This window comes from Corvus kubaryi, unplaced genomic scaffold (genome assembly GCF_017639235.1).
Source record: "Corvus kubaryi isolate FWS band 111438036 unplaced genomic scaffold, C.kubaryi_AGA036_p1.0 37385, whole genome shotgun sequence".
NCBI classification, from domain to species: domain Eukaryota; kingdom Metazoa; phylum Chordata; class Aves; order Passeriformes; family Corvidae; genus Corvus; species Corvus kubaryi.
This window is the reverse complement of record NW_024581127.1, coordinates 13,400,089-13,419,951: the sequence shown is the minus strand read 5'-3', so window position 1 is coordinate 13,419,951 and position 19,863 is coordinate 13,400,089. Positions and strand designations below refer to the sequence as shown.

The window sequence follows — 19,863 nt, the reverse complement described above, 5'->3', positions numbered from 1 at the left end:
TAAATTAGTGCCAAATGTGCCTTTCACGTTCTTCATGGCAATGCTACATCTCTGTACCCCCATCTCTGAGCCACCTTCAACTGGCTTATGTTCCTTTGGCACAAGCCATTACTGAGGCCAGACTGAGCATATACAGCACTTCTAGTCGTTTCTAACAGGAGGTTATGCCTTGCAACAACAAAGTAGAGTTATCTTTTAAAATAAATTTACCTTTCAGCAAAGATTCCTGAGAAAGAGGCTTCCTAAAGGTGCCTTACTTGATGCAAATGCTGCACAAAGTTTAATTTCCTCCAAATTTTCTGCAGTGTGTTTGTCTCTGTAATAAAATTCTCCACAGCAGGTGGATGCTTGATCTTGCTGCTTTTAACCAGCAATTTCATTCTGGTTGAATAAAGTTTGAGCAGCCAGTCAGAAATCTGGATTTCAGAAAATTGGTATTTCCATGCAAAACCCAACCTTGTTGTTTGACCTGCTCCATGTTGCACTTACTGACTATCTGGCCCATTTTTTGTGCAAGAAAAGTTGAACTTGCAATAGGAGAGACTAAACTGTTTCCTTCAAGCACCAGGATCACATACTCCATTTTACAGACAAGGAAATGGAGCACAAAAAAGAAAAAAATAAGTTATCTGTCCCAGTACAAAAAGACAGGCTCAGAAGGAAATTTATTAAACATTTGTTTTGCTTGTTTTTCACAAGGGATTGTTTTATCAGCTTGACACTCATGTAGTAATGATTTCTATAGTCATGATTTCAGGGAGCTGGAAGATGGAAGGATGGAAGATGGAAGATGGTGGTGAAAGATTTGAGGACTTATTTCCTCCAAAAATACAAAGATCCCCTAATTGCTACAGGCAGGCCTATGATTCTCTTTACTTGCATCTGACTTGCATCCTCATAAATCCCCTGATTAAATCTCAGAATTTTTGCAAAGACATACACAATACTTTCAAGAGGTTCAAATGACCTTTCTCATATCAAATGGAGTTAATTGAGACATGTAATGACAGTATTTTTTCCCAGAAAATTCTGATTTGCCAGAAGTAAAGCATTATACAGGAAAATCTGTATTGAAAGACCTTATTTTTAAGAGCATCTTATAAAGTTTTGAAATTATAAAAATAAAATGCTTTGATGTTCAAAATTCTGTTTCTCCAGCTCAATGCTATCGTATTTAAACATTTAGCCAAATTAAATTCAAAGCCTTTTCTCAGGGTGGAAAAAAATGCTGCCACATCTGACAACCTGTTCTACATAATTTTTGTGTGCATCAATTACACCATGAAGAAAAAAAAAAACTGAGCCTGTAAGCAAAATTCAGCACTTCTCTGTGTCTTGGGGAGTCAGTTAAAATAGTGCAAAATGGGTCTGAGCATTATTACTTCTTTATGAGTACCATTGTTCAGCAAAACACCATTACTTAAGTAAAAATATGTTTTAAGGAACAGCTGTAGAAAGCTGGTTTTATGCCATCTGGAAAAAGTGAAGCAGACTGATTCTAAGACATGTTTGTGACATTTGTAATGTAGATATGATGCTGTATGCATGCAGAAAATGTGCAGGTAATGGTTTTTCCTTGTGAGCGTATAAGGCATTTCTTGGTGATTTATTGAATTCCTTTTCTGCAAAGGTAAGGAAAAAAAATTATGAAGGTCTAAATAGAGGAATAAATCTCCCAAAGGTGCTCTCTGCCCCTCAGTGCAGCACAGCCTCCGTGTCCCACCAAGGTGGCTTTTAGTGCTGGAGTGCATTCAGACACCATTAATCCCCTACTCATGGCAGTCCCACTTCGCTGGTCACCCCACTCCACGCTGAGCAGGATGGGGCTGAGGCTGCAGGAAGGGTGTGCAAGGAAACCAGACCCTTGTTTACTGGCCATGCTGCTAGCAGTCAGAATGGATGATGGTTAACAAAACAAAAATAAGTATACCAAGGTCACAGTGACTGACAAGCTGGGGCAAAACCTGGGCAAGTCTGGGAAACACATTTTTTTCCTGAATAACCCCATAATTTTCTCATGCACCCTGCTGATGTATTCATCTGCTTTAGTGGGCATTTACTGTTTCTGTCCTGGAGGCTGCTGACTGAAGTGATGGCCCTGCTCTCCCTTCCTGCCCCATCCTCATCTCACTGAGGTGTCTGCAATGAAAAACCTGGCTGCAAGAAGGGCACCCGTGGTGTGCGTGTGTGCATGAATGTACAAGTGCATGCTTGCAGAAGATGAGTGCCGTTGTCTCAACCTAGGGTAAGCAAAGCTTCAAGAACAGGCAGCCTGGGACAGAGGCTGTGTCCAAAACTGACCAAATCTTGTATTTTCTCTGGCTTCAGTTAGGGTAAAAACACGAGGCAGAAGCTCTCTCTCCTTTTCCCCTCTGCAGACCAAACCTGAACCAGAGAGATGAGAGAAACCCATGTGCTGTGCTTACCAGAGGCAGTGCGCACCCAATGATGGTGGGAATGGGGCATGCTGTGACTTCTACCATTTCTTCTACCCACCCATGTTCTTGCCTGCAGCACCTGCCTGACCTCTGCCAGGCTGCAGGAGCTCACAGCATCTCTGAAGCACCATGCTGAGCATCTTGGTGCCTGGCTGCCAGGATAGATGGCTTTGATTGTAGGCACCCTTGGCCAAATGCATTACCTGACATGTTGAGCATGTTTAGTGTAAAAACTAATTTCTGCCCCTAATCAGCAATAAATTTTGCCAGGAGTATGTTCAAGTCAAGGGTCTATTACCCACCCTAAGGGCTGAACATGGGCTTCATCATGCCTTTACATCTGTGAGAATATTTTCAAGTGCTTACACACATACATGCAATATAGCATCATAAAATGAAACTAAAACATTCACGCATTCTGTGAGAGTAGGCAGACATGAGCATTATCAAATAATCTGGCTGCAGTTATAAATATATAATAATATTTAAATTTACAAATCTGTCTGCTTATATCTAAAAGCCATTATTTACTTTGTACATAAAAGCACTTCACATCATACACACATAATAAAGAAATGGAAAGTCTGAAATACTCTACAAGCATGGGACCTCATCACCTTCTAAGATTTAAGAAAGAAAAAGCTCACATGGAAAATTTAAACTTGGACTACCAGGATGGATTAGAAGTTCTAAAACATATCAGAAAACTGAACTCTTTTTTTTGACAGTACTCTTTGTATAATATGCTGTAATTCAACAGAGTTATACTTATCACAATACTTTTTCTAGTGTAATTCAGAAGCAGTTTGCAATGGTTATTCTCATTGTGAACAGACTTCGCCTGGTTTACTGTAAGATTCGTGTTCCAGAGATACAGCATAGAAATTACACAATTCAAAATGTGATGCACAATCCACTTCTACCCATCCTTATTAGTACTTTCGACCTCAAGCATCATCAATTATTTTTGAAGTCAATTATTTAGAATTTTTAGTATTTGCCATAATTCTCATCTCATCTTCAAGGTGGATTTTATTAAGTTAAAATTTTTAAATGTGCATCTATTAACAGTACACCCTCATGTAACAGTAATCAGTTTAGTGACACAGTGAGCAAAAGAAAGGTCAGGGAAAAAATTATTTCTGTATCCATTGACAATTTGGCCTCGTGGATTTCTTCCTTGTGGTCACCTGAGCTTGTGAAATATACAGGGATATTCCCTGCTTGAAGACTTCACTTCTATCCTATTTGGTTGCTCTACATTCATGAGGGCTCACAGATAAAGGACTGTAAACTAGATAAAGGACAGAAACTAGATGAATGGGGGAGGGGGGAGGAACCAAACAAGCAAATCCTATTTTATAGCTCTAGTTCATCACTATTTCTGCACATTTTGTCTCCCATGTCTAATAATTACTTCTTCTTCTCTGCGGGAAGAGGTGGTCTTTTAGTTAATGTACATGACCAGCAAATCAGGACAATCAGCTTTTGGCTTCAGCTTTGTTTTTTTGGCTTTGGGGAAATTACTTCTGTGCTGGTTTTGGCTGGGGTAGAGTTAATTTTCTTCATGGTGGCTAGTATGGGACTATGTTTTGGATTTGTGCTGAGAAGAGTGTTGATAATTCTGGGATGTTTTCCTTATTGCTGAGCAGGGCTTGCACAGCATCAAGGCCTTTTCTGTTTTTCATACTGCCATGCTGCTGCAGAGACTGAGGCATGTCCACAGGTAGAATAACATGTTTTCATATGTAATTGGGAAGAGGTTTTTACCTTGAGGTTAATCACAGACACTTATTTTGACATTTTTCATGTAAATAAGCTAATATTCTAGCAATCAATTGTAATCACACCAATAATAACCTTTTTCCCCTCATCAATAAATCAGTTTTACAATCTTTTGGGCCTTAGTGCAAAGGTGTGAATAACTGCAGTGCATCTTGGAAGCGGTATGTAAGAAAAGGGTTTGATTTCTATAGTTCACGTTTAACACAGTTTTGTACTTGGGTGTATACATTACTGTGCCCAGTCCCTTTACAGAACTTTCACTCAGCATTGAGAATCAGCACTTAGAAAATCCATTGAAGCTTTGGGCTTTTTACTTCTAAAAATTGACCTTAAGCTTACCACTTGCTTAGAAACTCCTGTATGTCTCAGCAGCAGTCTTTTGGTATCTCAAATGTTAAGTAAAAGATCAATTTTGTGACATGTTAGCCAAGGGAAAAGAAAGGAGATATCACTCCTTTGGACACAATGAGGAATATCAATCTAGTTATTTCCCTTTTGCAAGATCGCACGCTCTGTGGTTGCTGGTGGATTGACCTAGTCTTCAACAAAGCATATGTACAATTTTGAAATAGATGAGAAGAGTAAGGCATGCAAAATTGTGGGGACAAGTGCAATAAGATGGATTTCAACTTGTAATTGCTTTGTTTAATCTTTCACAAGTCCTGCGACTTGTCTCTGATACTCAAAAACATGATGTATTTTCTCCTATTTATTATTTGCAGTGAGCTACTGAAGAAAAAAATCCAGTGAGGTATGCCTCTGAGTCAAAATGGTCTTTGCCAGGAATAACAGCAGAGCTCTTGCACCAGTGCCTCATTAGTTTATGGAAAACAGGTCCCTAAGGAAATGATGGGGTGTAAATAAATTTAAAACAGTTTAGTCTTACAAGTAAAGGGGATGCCAGATTTTTAAAACAGTGGTGGCTCAATGATGCCTTAACACTGTGTTTCACGTATCATAAATTTTAGCTATGTTCTCCAAAATGTTTTTGAGCACCATGGAGTGACACAATTACAGACACATATTTTTAACCTTCGAAGTGCACATGTGCTCTTTGTCATCTCTAAGGGGTATTTTTACTAATGACAGCAATCCTTGTTAGATATGTCTGATAGAGGCACTGAAGGATCGCTCTGCCCCTGACACTCCAACCCCAGTCTTGTTCCATCCAACAAACTGACTTGCTTTGTGTTCATGGGATGTACACAGACATCACAGGGTCAGTGCAGAGCATGCTGAATAAAATGTTTTCTGGATAACCAGGGAATTCAAACTTATAGACAAAATCCTACTGCCAACAGACACTCACATGCAAATAGCTCACACGGGTTTCTAAAGATCCTATACCTGGAATCAGCCTAGTAACTACATCCAGTTCCTCCATGCCAGCTCCATGGATCTTAGCTGCTGATCTAGCTTGTGATGAGTTTTCCCATTTGGAAAGATCCCAGACTTGGACATCCCCCTGGGAAAGGCTACCGAGATGTCCGAAAAACAGGTGCCAACTCCAACCTAGGAAGTGAGACTTACAGGCATATATCCAGGGGTCCTTACACAACTTGAGAATGCCATCTTTCAGACAACAGATGTCTGAAGACAGATACAAAGGATTCATGAGTCAGACTTTAGAATGGAGCTATATAAAATATTGCCTAAAATCACATCAAGGTCATGTAAAATATTTGTTTAGGAAAGTAATTTAACAAAAGATAAGGAAAATCAGTGCCCAGAGGATTAAATGAGAAAATTTCCAACAGCACAAAAATATAAATATATCACCAACACTAAATCCGTCAAAGCTTTTATGTGCAGTGGCAAATAAATAAACCCAGCCAGGCCAGAGACAGCAAGAGAGAATATACCTTTGTTATGTTTCAGATCACTGGAAAAAGGTGTCATGCAGCATCACTTAAATGAGCTACCTAAGGCCAAAACAATTCTGTGATATCCAAACCTCACATGCCACTGCTGCAGCAACTCCTCTCATGTATTCTGGTGAAGCAATAATCCTGTCTTGTGTTATAAAATACAGGCAGGAGGCAGTACCTTATTCAAAGGTGATACTCACGCACATTTTAAATTCTAAGTCTCAAAATTCATGGCAACTGTATTTCTGGGTCCATTAATAAGATATCCCTTATTGCTCAAGGCTTCAGTGTAGCAATCTGACAGCAATAGGCCCTGTTTCCACTTAACACATAGGAGCAGGATTACATCCATCCTGAGCTGCCAAAAATTTATGCAGCAAAAATTCTCTAGAGAAAGCCATAACTTTATATAACATTTCTGGGTATTTACATTTACAGTGGGACATGGGATTTCTCCATTAGCAGATATGTGTGAGAAAATATGTGAGCCCAGCTATCCTCCTTGTGCCTGTACATCTGGGAAAGCTACTGCATATCAGAGATTTCATCTGAAGCCTGCAAAAACTGTTTTTACTGGCTCTGGTCTTCCTCTAAGCCAATATCAGCACTGAAAATTTGTTTTTACAATGTATTTCCCCATTTTGGAGATGGGAATGGGGTTAATCCCCATCACCACCACCAGGAATAAACTCAGTTAACAGACATGTGACTATCAGGAGTAAGCAGCCATTGAGAGATTCACTCAGATCACTCATGTTTCATTTTTGACACCCAAAGATGTTCAGCACAAAGGATTCCCCAAGAGAGTCTGTGGAGCTCTAAAAAATTAGGCACCTTTGGAAAAGCCACATATTTTTATGTGCCAATTTGAGCAGGACAGCTTCATACTGAAATTTTTTATTGTGACCATGGACAAGTTTCCCCCTGCCTTTGCTTCATGGGATGCAGAGCAGAGACAGCATGCTCCCACCATTCTCCAGGAGGAAAAATGCAGGTTGTCCAACAACACCTTCGGCCCAGGCAGGACAAGGAGGAGGGCTGGAAAAGTTCTGCCAGACCTGACAAGGTGGGACTTCTTATAAGTGAGTCTTTCAGATATTGCAGGAAAGATTTTTCTGCAGGAATAGACACTGGTGTCTTGAGTGTTGCTGAATAAAAATACAAAATAAAAGCATTTGGGAATCCTGACATTTGTCCACAGACAAATGATAAGTGTTTTTCTTTTCTCATTACGATACCTTAGTTCAGACAGACTGTATTAATGAACATGCCCAGAAACCTCTGTGGAGGACTCCAGCCATCCTCAGAGAGGGGCAGAGGAGCCCAGCTGTGTCAGTGCTGCTCTCCAGAACAGCACTCCAAGCCTGGGCATTGCAACAAAATTCTATCTGCTCAACTAAACCTGCCAAGGTGAAAGGAGAATCCTCCCAGGTCTGTGAGTGTCCTTGTAATCCAGTTGTATCTTCTCTGTCCAGCCTCATATTCAAGACTGAGAAGCACCATCACATTCTGGGCTAAATATTTCACTAGCAAAAATGCTGCTCCCCAGAGGGTAAATGTTGTGCCCATTCGCTCTTATTTACTGGTCCAGGTGAAGAACTGGTTGCCACTGGCATAACAAGCACTGCCCAGGCCCAGAGCCATGCTTCAGGCAGAACTTCCCTGCAGAGCCAGCCTGAAGCTGTATACAGCCCCAAGCACCGCTCCCATGCAGCACCTTTAGGCAGGCTGGCTGCTGCAGACACATCTCCAGCACACTAGCTAACATTTCTGAGGTCTTCACAGCTCCTTGTGCACCTGAAAAGCCCTCCTGGTTTGTCCAGCACTGAGGGGACAGACACGGCAGTGTGGGTCAGCAGGCTCTCCAACGCACTGTAGTGCTGGATTTCCTATTACGCCATCTCTCAGGTCTAGTGAAAAAGGTGCACAGTCTAGTGGGAGATAAATCCACCACACACACACAGAGGAGTAAGCCTAATGCTAGGTTACCAGCAGGAGCCTGCTTCACTCTCCCAGACAGTGTGAGCACTAATGATCCCACAAAAGCTGCCAGGGGTCTCCTGTTACAGCTGAATAAGTTATATACCACAACAGCAAGTCATCCATCCTTTCCAGTGTTCTCAGGTCTTCAAACAGACTTGAGCTGGACCCAAGTTTGAAGGTAAGAAGAAAACTTTTAGTCACTTGAAGTAGCTACAGGCCAAATACAGTAACTGGCGCAGCATTATCCAGACATTAAGACTAGAAAATTGCCAGAAAGCATGTCTGGTTCCAAACTCCAGACCCGTAAGCCTGAGATAGCAGGTGATCCTTAAAATTGTAAGGTATATATTGTTTAGTATGCCTAAACTATAGCTTGAACCTTCATTTAAAATTTAACTAGAATAGTCTAACATATTCCAATCCTCAGTGGATTTCCAGTGACTAAATTGTACAATAAAATTGAATGAAAAGTGTTAAAGAGGTAGAACTCAAGGCAGTAGTTGTTCCTCCTCATTTGCTTTTGTGTGCTACTTGGATTTAACTGTAACAACATTACATAAAACATTGGTGCATGTTCAGTAATGCCTCGAACAAAAAGAGATGATGATAGGAGATCTCACTACAGCTTCTGCTATTAAGTCTTTGGAAGAGGTGAGAAGAGATTGCTCATTAAATAAGTGTTACAAAGCATTCAGCACTGACAGACTAGTTCAGAAGTAGAAAGTCAAAGGTCAGCAGTTCCCACTAGAAAAGTCTCCATCACAGCTAAGCAGTTATTATTGCCTACTGTCACAGCACCCTTCTCAGAAACCAGGGAGAAGTCTTGGAGAAGCTACAGTAACAAAAACAACAGTGATTAATCAGTACAGCAGTACATCAAGGAGTCAAGATGACATGGCAATCCAGAGAGCAGTCCTGTGCACAGAGAGGAAAGTATTTGGAAGCTCCTTTTACTGTATCCTTGTGCCATTCACTAATGAGCATACATATGTAGACTGAGTGAAAAAACAGGCTTTGGGTCTGTGTCAGCTGATGAAACAGTCAATAGAAAAATTAGAATAATTTTAATTGTATCTTGAAGGTAACCAAAAAAAAATCACTTTTCCTATATTTTCATCTGTAGTTAGAGTATCTAATGTGCTCTACAACAGAGCACACTGTAAATATTACTGAAAAGCAGAATCTGACTCATAAATTACTGGCATTCTGTGCCAGACAAGCTTGTACTAATGTTTAAAGAAGCAGATCACCTGGGAGAAATGTGTTCTACAAGTTGCAGGAGAAACTAAAGAGACAATTAATGGGCATTGGCTGTGCAGCACATATTGTTCCCATGTTGTTCTGGCCAAAGTTGACTGCCTGCCAATAGATATACAAGTAATTGTCAGCAAGATTTACAGTTACTTTTTTCATTTGCACAGAAAAGTAGAAAGGTTGAAAGAGTTACGTGATTTGTTGAAGGTCTGTGCTAACAACTGATCGACCATAGCATCCTGCACTGCTGAACAGTAAAGAACCCAGAACACAGACTTCACATTTTTCTTGATTCTGGAAGTTGTTCTTCATGGCAGAAAGCTGAATTGCCTTCTGATCATCAGCAACTATTTCTTTTACTTTACACATTCATTCATAAAGCCATCTTTTCTGTTGCCAAACTAGGCACCAGGAAAGTTCTAATTCTACCAGTGAAGGAAAGAAAAGTATTTTTTAGCAAGCTGCACTTTCATGTATTGAAATTAATGGCATGGGCTTTCAGCTTGTGGCACAACTGCTAGCAGCTCCCGAATTGGCCACTCTTGTATGTGAATATGGATGGGGTTATTTAATTAGACATGTTTGACTACTGTCTGATGATGCGTATCTCCACTCTGCAAAAATATAAAATGGGAAAGTAAACATCCTCTGAATGTCTAGGAAGTTGGCAAAAATAATCTCATAATGGCAGAAGGTTAGAAGCATCTTTGCAGTCTTTAGGAAACCCTGTTGCCAATAATATCACATGGGCATGACCTCATTTATCATTCAAACACAGAAAACAGAAGATACAAATTAGTCTGAAGGAATAAAAATCTTGAAATCCTGTGACTTTCTTCTGGGCTATAAAAGGGAGAAACAACAATTCAGGATCAATATGGAGACCCAGGCAGTCAGTCTGCAGATGTGTCTAAAAGGTACTGGATTGAAGAAGGATTCATAAGGTCTTCTCTTGGGTGGCTTTCTGTAATATCTCCAGAACCTTGAGTGAATTCCCTCCTGCATTAGTATATGGAAGGCAATGAGATGCATCATGCCATCAAGGTCAAGGACATCCATTACTGGACTACCTTTTGCAAAAATGTCTGTATTTCTTTACTGGTCCCTTCACAGCTCCTCCTGGACAGTCCCACAGCCTTCTCTTGGCAAATCCTACCACTGGGGCTCACAGCAGGGCAGTGCTTCTGCTTTCCTTATTCCCAGCTAACACAGTATGAAACAAACTTTGGCTGGTTTGTAGCTGCACCCTGCTGGCTAGTGCTTGCTTTGTGCTTTGACAGTGTAAACTACGGCACAGGTGGCTCTTTCAGCTTTCTCTGAACAGGATCTCCAGCTCCTGAAGGAGAGTGCAGTTTGTAAATGTGCTTCTGAAACAGTCTGGTGCTATCCACACACGTTTGTGAAAACATTTCATAAGCCATTTCAGCTGGAAGTAGGCTTAACCCTGTCCTCTAGCAGAGGTGAAGTTCTTTGTCATTGCCAGTGTAAGCAGAGTTTAACTTCAGCAGAAGTTAGTTGGGCTAATTTAGAGGCAACTCTAAATTTGTAGGATGAATACATTGGGATATGTATTCCCATCAGCATTTAATACTGAGGCAAATATTACTCATCAGAGTAATTGCTGCGTGTTTGTCACAGAAATACTGCAGACGAGACTCAATAGCTCCTCAGCAGTGCCAGCCTCAGAAATGATGGCAAATTTTATGTGTCAAATTAAGGGCAATAAGTGATGATGATGCTTAATAAACATGAAAATGGATTTGGAGATATTTGACGACATTTTTCAGTCTTCCACCCCCAAAAAAAGGAAATGTGAAAATTCTAGTATAACATCACACATTATTTTGACTAGTCATGGGCTAAGGGATCCCAGGGCCGATCCTGGACTCTGAGAGGCTTTTCATCATCTTTGCATTTTTCTGGTGCATTTCATTAAAATGAGCAACAGAAGAAAGAGTAGTTCAAGCTTCAGGTACAAAAATCAGTAGAACATAAAACTCCTGTATGTTTAGGCTAGAAAAGAGGCAGTCTGGACTCTTGAGACAAGCCTGACCAGTTCTCCCTCCAGAAATACCATTGTCATGAGGGGCAAGGGAAAAAAAGTCAGAGGTAAAAAATACATTTCTTCTCCACTGCAGAGAAAACTTTCCCTCTAGCAATGCAAACATCAATTCTTAGTTCAAATTAGCACACATTACCCCTACTCAGTAATACTTCCTCACCATCCTACTTTCATTTTCCACACCACACAGTGACTACAGAGACTGACAATAGCTAACAAGATAATGTTAGCCTGGGACCTTCAGGCTAGCATTATCAAAGGTGGATAACACACTCTCCAGCAAGTAAGAAACTGTCTCACAGCAGGGACCCACTATGGCCAGATGCTGGGGAAATAATTTTCCCAGAACCACTGTCTTCTCTTTTACATGGAAAGAAAAAGAACAAAAGAAACAACTAAGAATGTTAAGAGGTTTAGGAAACATGACCTATGAGGAAAAAGCTGAAGGAACTGCGTCCATTTAATCTAGAAAAGAGGAGATTGAAGGGGCACATGATAACAGTTTTCCAGTACAAAAAAGGCTGTTGGAGACAGATACAATGAACTGTTCTCTGTGGCCATGGAGAAAAGGATGAAAAATTAATTTACAGTAAAGAAGATTTCAGAGAAATGTAGGAAAGGAGGGAGAGAACTTCAGTCTAGGAGGTCAGAGTGAGCAGTGGACAAAGCTCAAATCTATTGCGGAAGACAGTGCAGATCGTTAAGAACAAACCAGTCATATCATGGAATCCTGGTGTAATATGGGTGGTGGGACATTTTGTGACCCCTTCCACTCCTACAGCTTTGTGACTGAGCTTTGATACAGATCAGCCGCACATTGAATCCAATGGGTTTCTCAGTCAAATCAAAACTTCAAAATCAAAATAGAAGGTTGCAAATCAGATCACAATCAGATTAGCCAGTTAGAACTAAATTTTTGTTCCTAACCCTGACTAAATACAGAATAATCACTAAAAGAAGCAGGAATTGGACATGCAGAATCTCCATGCTTTTCTTTCGGAAGATAGACCACTTGCTGTGTCAACATAAAGAGAAATCTCCTGGGTGTGCCTGAGTGATAAAATACAATTCTTTGGCAGCAGCAGACCCGACAAGATTGTAAGGCTGGTTACAATGTTGTAAATCCAAGGTAGCAGAAGAAATCAGTAGATTTATAACAGCATAATTGTGATCAGCAGAGAAGCCATTGTATTTTTGCTTGGTAAACAGTAGTTAAGCATTCAGCAAAGGTTCTATTTTTTCCCCCTCAAGGTTTTCACATGATTCTCTGACAGATTGCTGGTATTTTCCATGCTCAGACTTCACTTTATTTTTTCACTCAGAGATTTCAGTCAACTTTTAGGATGTCAGGGTAAACCATACATCTGGTTGTTCGATTGTTTTCAGATTTTATTGTGATGTGTTCTGCCTCAAGCCCACTTCCACATGTGATGGCTTCTCAAAAGCCCTAGCAGTGCCAGCATACCTTAAGCAAGCCTGGAGTGCCTATAAGAAAGGTAAACATGATGACCACTAGCTCATCTGTATTATTCTACACATGTTCTTAAGTTATAGCTGCCTCCAGGTGTGTTTTAATCTCTCTGCTGAAATATTCCTATAGAGCATGTCCAGTTGGCTGTTGTTTGAACATCGCATGGGTCCCCTCTTTGAAAAGACCCTTTCCAACTCATCTGCAGTGTAGTGTAGTGGCAACAAAGTGTTGCCATTCCCTTGAACACACCTGCAACATGAATAAATGCAAAAGACAGAAACACTTGGGGACATGGTTTAATGGTGAACATGGCAGTGGTGGATTAATGGTTGGACTCAATGATCTTAGAGGTCTTTTCCAACCTAAATGGTTCTATGATTCTAAACAGAAAGGATTCTGATTTCTTGACTTCTAACATGGCTCTATGCTCCCCTATTCTCAGCTATTCTTCAGAGGAAGAGTCAGTGGGCTTAGGACAAGACTGGTGAAAAGGCTGTTGAAAACAGAAGTCTAGATCCCAAGGAAACCTGCAGTTGGACACACCCTAGGTCATATTTCCTCTGTTAGCCTTTAACAGCAGTTACCTCAGGTTGTGCTGTTATCAGATCCAAGGAAGTGTGGGCTTGTTCCATCTTGCCTTTCCCTTTGTCCTACTCACAGAACTTGACTGAATGACTTATTTGTTTAACAGATAAGAAGACTTTTTTTTGGCCATCTGTGATCTTCCTGCTCCTCACCAAAATGAACAATCAAGACCTTCTTTCAGTGTAACTCTGGCAAGTTATGAACAATTTCCAAGTCCTTCTTGCATCAGCAGCATGCTGCATCTGGAGGTTTCTACATAGATAAACCTAAGCAGGCAGAACCTGCTTGTCATCAGCACAGCTGGGGTAGGTTGCCCACACACTTAAATGCTGCTTACCCTGAAGTCATAAAACCTTAGGGAAGCAGAACCTGCAGCATCTCACAGGCCCTAGTTCAGATACAAGTATTTCCAACCTGGACACAAAACTATGCAGGACCTAGAAACTGGGACAAGGGTCTTGAAAATTCAAAACTATCTCAGAGATAAAGAATTGCATTGATGTTTTGAGAGTTTTTCTCCTTTTTTTAAGATAAAAAGATTGTGCTACAACTTTGTGCCCATGACCAGTGTAAATTGAATACACAGCCTTCAAAACATGCAAAAAGTGGGATTTCCATCTCTATTTAGTGCTTATCATGTTCTCACTGAAGTAATGAGATATATGCATTTCAACAAGGTAGAGGTAACAGCAGTTAGAATAAGAGTTTTGGAAAACAACATAGAATGGTAGCTTGATTGCTTGGAAAGAAATTCCCTTACTTGCTCAATAGGGATTCAATATCTGCCATTTTTTCCCTCCCAGCTCTGTCTTACTGCTCTTACTCTGCCCTTCTTTTACTTTTCTACCCCCTTGCCAGTCCCCTATTCCTGTTGCACTTAGCCACAGCAGAGTCCCAAATTCCCATTATAATCCCTAGAGGAACTCAGATACCAGAATAAACAAGGAAAGCATAATTTGCACAATGATGCCAATAGTGGTTTTCAACATGCCAATAAGAATGTTGAAACTGTGTTTGGGAGGAGACTTGGTTATGTATTAACTCTACCAGTGGGCCATGCATTAGGTTTTTAATCATACTTTCATTTTACATTTATTATTTTAATCGCACTAAATCAGAGAGATTTAATCTTCTTTTCATTTCAAAGGGGACATTCAGCAATTTAAAATATTGCTATTTTTTTCATACACATAAATACTACTAACACTTAGCTCCTTAATCATGAAGAAACATATTTCATGTGTCACCACTGATTCATCACATAACGGTAGCTGTGGTGAAAAAGAAAGAGATAATAAATTTTGTGTGTTCTGCATACGCACTGGTGAACAGTAGAGTTGAGAGTTAGATAATTTCTTTTCAGATTCATTACATTCAGGTCCAATTAATTAGAAAGGTTCATGGCTTTTGCAAAGAGACAGAGCTCTGTAGAGCTGTTATAAAAATAATCTATTTTCAAAGGGTTGAGGTAATGTGTGGACCAGCACATGACATTTCACACTCGTATAGGAAAGAGTAAAAACATGGCATTTCCAGTCATAGATGCCCAGAGGGTGTCAGACAATATCTATGCAATGACACGAAACAAAAAACTGATCACTCTTCCCTATGTTGAAAAAACAATAAAGTGTACACAGAATTAATATCAAATTAATCTCAAATTTCTCCATGTGTTTGTGCAGTCAGATAAATACCTTTTTGGACACATGAAAGCATATATTGGGAAAAGATTGGCAAGAAGGAATTTCTTCTGATTATGAAGCTTCGTATTAAAAAATCACAGCCAACTCTGTGGATGTGTTAATGAAAAAGTGAGCATGCTCCAAGGAAATGAAAATTTGAATGGAATGGTCTATTCTGGAAGGACCAAGAGGAGAAAAAGAATTTTAAGTTACTTAAGATATTTCAAGTGTTTCTGTCAGGAAAACACCCTTATGCCTCTCAGCCTTGCTCATGTAGCAAACCTGGTGCCACTCAGACAATTTTTAGACAAGCAATAAATGTATTGAACAACTGAACTTGGTAAGGGGCATAAACTTAGGAGTTTTACTCATGTTTGGAAACATTTTATGGCTGGGATTAAAAAATGGAAAAACTATTTTTTATGTTTAAACTTTTAATTTAGCAAGAGGAATACTTGTTTTGGGAGATGTTGAAACATCATTTTTAATATTCTCTAACAGAGACCCATCAGCTCTTGGTTTTGAACTGATGTTTCTCTTTCTAAAAATCAACTTGAAAATCTGTGTGGGTCACAAAATGGTGTGGAGGTAAAGTCCACCTGACTCACATCCACCAAGAAAAGAACTGTGGTATGAAGATACAGCTAGGGAACCATAAGTTGCCATGTAAAGGAGAAAAAGCACTCATTTTGGCCAAAGAGCTCTACAAAGCTCTTCTTTTTGTATGCACACACATCCTAAAATCCAGCCTAGATTCCAAGGGCTCCTTAATTTTTGAATAGTGTCAAAAGTGTGTTAAAAGTTTTACAAAGAAGACAAATGTCACCTTTAAGGTTTTACACGCCTTAAGCACACAATCTGTTACACAGAAATGGGGTTTTTTATGCTTGTCAGAAGTAGTTCTCACTCATACCATACTAACTATAAAAGTGGCTTCAATAACTTCATACATATTGGTGAACACAGGTAAAATTCTTTATCTCTAGGAGTGCAGAAGTTCATATCAATTTATCATAATTGGGTTTTTGACATCTGTCAATTTCTGATATTTTCACAGCTATTCCATTTCTGAGTCACATATTTTTCACCAAATTATTCTTCATACACCTTTGTATTATGCATAGAAGCAGGTAAGAGCGGTCCCAGTGAATGCCACAAAGCACTTACAAGGTTAGGTCCCAATCCTGTAGTCTCCTTGTACTCCCAGGAGAGCTCTGTGGCATTTCTCATGTCAGCCAATGTCCTCCAGTGTTCCTCAAACTACAGGATCAACACCTTGGTGAAAGGAGAGGGTCACGAGCTTTTAACGGATCTGCACTAAAATTTTTATCATATTTTTTATGTCTGCAATGTAAACACAGTCAAATAACCCATGGCACTGAACGTTTCACTCAGCTATCCAGGGGTGAATATTACCATTTATTTGGGGACTTGTCAAAGTATTATTTTCATTACACTAATAAAGACTGTAAAAGTCAAAATAAAAAATGTTATAAGTTCTGGAACATGTCTTATCTAAATCTATATGATCTGGAAATATTTAGCAGGGGAGTTCAGTAATACAAAACAGAAACAGAAAGGGTCTGGGCAAAGCCTTAGGGAAATGCCAAACTATTAATTACACATTAAGCGAATGGTTTTTATTTTTGTATTGAAACAGCAACTATTCAAAGTCTATGCTACAGTACAACAAGAATTATTCTCTGGTATAACTTAGCGCAGAAGTCCGAGTTATTTTGATCCCTAGAGTCAAAGTGCTTTAAAAGATGAAATAAAATTTCATTGGGATTTTTTTCAAATTAAGAAATAGGAGAGACAAATTCTGACCCATTAGCACAGAACTTGGCAAACACTAATTATAAATCAAAGCTATGCTCTGCAAATAATCTTGCACGTTTAACTGTATACTTGCAATTTATTTTTCTCACCTAAGTGATTTTCCCAAATTGAATTTAATATTGGTAAATACCAATACTCCTAACAGTTCTGATGAGGTCAAAAAGACTGTCCCCACGTGTAAAAGAAGAATGTTTGCCCAATCAAGCCCAACAGCTATTACATGTTGTTGCTTGCACTGCTGGCCATCCCTCTAAACTAATAATTAATAATGAAAATGATCTTTTAAAGGATCCCAAAATACTTTCCTTTCCAAGGGAACATGCTTTCCCAAGGCTCGGCCATAAGCCTTTCACACTCTGTACAAACATGGGTAATTTGCTTCTGTGTGCAAAGCCCCCTTCAATACCCAAGTCCTGCTGTATACACTTGTGTGTGTGTGTTTACACAAAGGCACAAACTGCATCATCAAAATGCAGACACTTCCAGGATGAAGAAGAGACTCTAATCAGAGTGTGGATGCTCCTTTGCTCTGGGGAAAAGGTTATGTTTTGGTCAGGACATGAGGGTAAATGCTCCCCTAGTATGTAAAGCACCATGGGATCTTTAATGTCTAGGCTGAGCAGACATGACCTCAGTTTTCTAAGGTTTCCTTAATTCCTCAACTCCCACCTGTGAAAGGTCACAGTGCAGTTCCAGTGTTACTGAATTTGTGCTTTGCTTTGGATTTTTGGGAGGACTGTTTTGAGGTTTAGCATGTTTTGCAGGCTTTTTCTTTCATTTAACCAACCTGTTGCCTCCTCAAATTTGCCTGGTCCTCAGTACCCTGAAGTCAATTTCTATAAGAGCCTTAGATGCTGGGTCAGGGAGAAGATGTAATCTGGAATCTGAAAGCAAACAGAATACATCATTCTGTGCATCTGTGCTCATCTGTGTCTTTTTCAGCCTTCAGTGGCTGAAAGTAACCAGTAGCTGCAAAAGTACAATAAGTAAGCATGGATAATCTGGACAGTATGAAGAGGAACTGGAGAAGCTAATGCTCAAGTTATCCACAAAAATCAAGTGAAAATAAAGATACAAATCTCCCTTTGAGCAAAAAAATCTTCTCCACTAACTATCCTGCTCTGCATTAAACCCTGTGTGTTGAAGTCACCATCCAGCATTAAAGGGAACCCAGGAACCCCTGAATTAAACAAGAAAGTGGAGGAGAACTGGGGAGGAATTTATAAAATAAATCCTCAAAGATTCTTGTTTAGTGGAGACCCTTCTCCTTCTTCTTCTCAGGGCTCCCATCCAATAAAGATGTACCTGTCTCATTGCCGATAGTGATTTCTGCCAGCTGTTACATGTGAACAACTGTCTTCCCTTAGGTAAGATTAGCAACCTACCTCAGCATATGGGACTCCTAGCACTGTCCACAGACTGCTCCACAGAACATGTCTAAGATTTGCAAAGGTGTATGACATCTATATGACTAAAAATTAATAAAGCTTCCTTTTCAAAGGACTGCAACTTTCAGCACAATCCTACAATCCCTTCCCAGTTACATCCTGTAGTTTGTACAATTGCTGCATGTGAAATAACTGGAAGGCATGAAGTCCTGCTTAGCAGAGAATGCACTGTAATTCATTGACTTGGGCTTGGATGCAAGCTACAGTGACTCTAATGCCCTGCAAGTCTTCCATCAGAAATGAACACTCCCTCCAAATGCACATTCTTATTTTTGTGCGTGGGAGAGCATTCTTCTTTGTGGTCTCACAGGGAACCTGAGAGAGGACTTATGTTATCCAGCCTCACTTAGTCCTCCCCTCCCACAAGGATATTATCCACTTGACTCACTAGTTAAGGTCAACATAACCTTGAGGAAGTAATCACAGTAAAGCCACATGCATATGTCTGTGACAGGAGGAATAGCACAGCACTCTGCAGAAGCAGGGGTTTGCTCTGAGGAAACTCACAGACCTGAATCAGGTGGGATCTCATAATGTGCCAGGGCCAGTTAAAACCCAGAGCTGATCTGTGTCTACTGACACAGAGGGCTACCAATGGAAAATGGGGTGGAAGTCATTGCATAGTGGTGGAAAGGAGGGACTGTCTATAGTAGTCCATTGTTCCAGTTTAAAAAGTCAAAATAAGCTTGCCAAAAGATGTTTTATCTTTTTGCACTCTGTCTTATGTTGATTTTTCTGTCTGCCTCCTCCCCCAAGTTCCACTGGTTACATCCTTTGCTTATTAGAGTCGTAAAGTTGTAAAAATACCTTCATTTCACCTATTGACCACTCTTAGATCTCTTAGTCCACAGCCCCTTCAATGCAGTCCTCAGGCAGCATTTCCCTGTATTCTTATCTGAGTTTGGTAATAAAGCATATCTTAAGCTAACATCCTTTTACAATATATGAACTAGAGCTGGACAGGATTTTCATAGCAAATGTTTTATTTAGTAGTTTAAGCCTTTTGTTCTCTTTCTGAATTATTATGGAGAAACTTTGACTTCAATTCATCTGGTCGTTATTCACAATTGTTCAAATAACAGTGTCAGTGAACATATTTCAGCTGTTTAGATGTTCTCAAATGATTCACTTCAGTTCTTTCTTTTGCTATTTGTTATATGCTATTTACTCTTCAAGGGCTGTATTTGGGTTTACCCCACCTGGTGACAATATTACCTAATTCTCACGTCACTGGAAAGTTTATTGAGAGGAGCAAAATTGAAGAGATTTCATTATGTCCTCTTTTCCTACTGTTGTCTGTTCCCAACACGTATTTTCTTACAAAATTTTGTACAACTATATAATAAGTATCTGTGATGAGGCCTATTTTCCATTAATAGCCTTTCAATAAATGTAATTGGGTATCCCCATATTAAGGGAAATCATTAAAAGATCTGAGAATTCCATCT

The 19,863-nt window shown here is 39.8% G+C and overlaps 1 long non-coding RNA gene across 1 annotated transcript in view; it reads right to left on the bottom strand.

The window, feature by feature from the left end:
- LOC121668328 overlaps positions 1–19,863 on the bottom strand; it is an 80,059-nt gene that overhangs the window by 47,219 nt on the left and 12,977 nt on the right. The window contains exon 2 of the long non-coding RNA XR_006017343.1: positions 16,296–16,403. This is a non-coding gene — a long non-coding RNA (uncharacterized LOC121668328). The remainder of the gene's footprint in view (positions 1–16,295; positions 16,404–19,863) is intronic.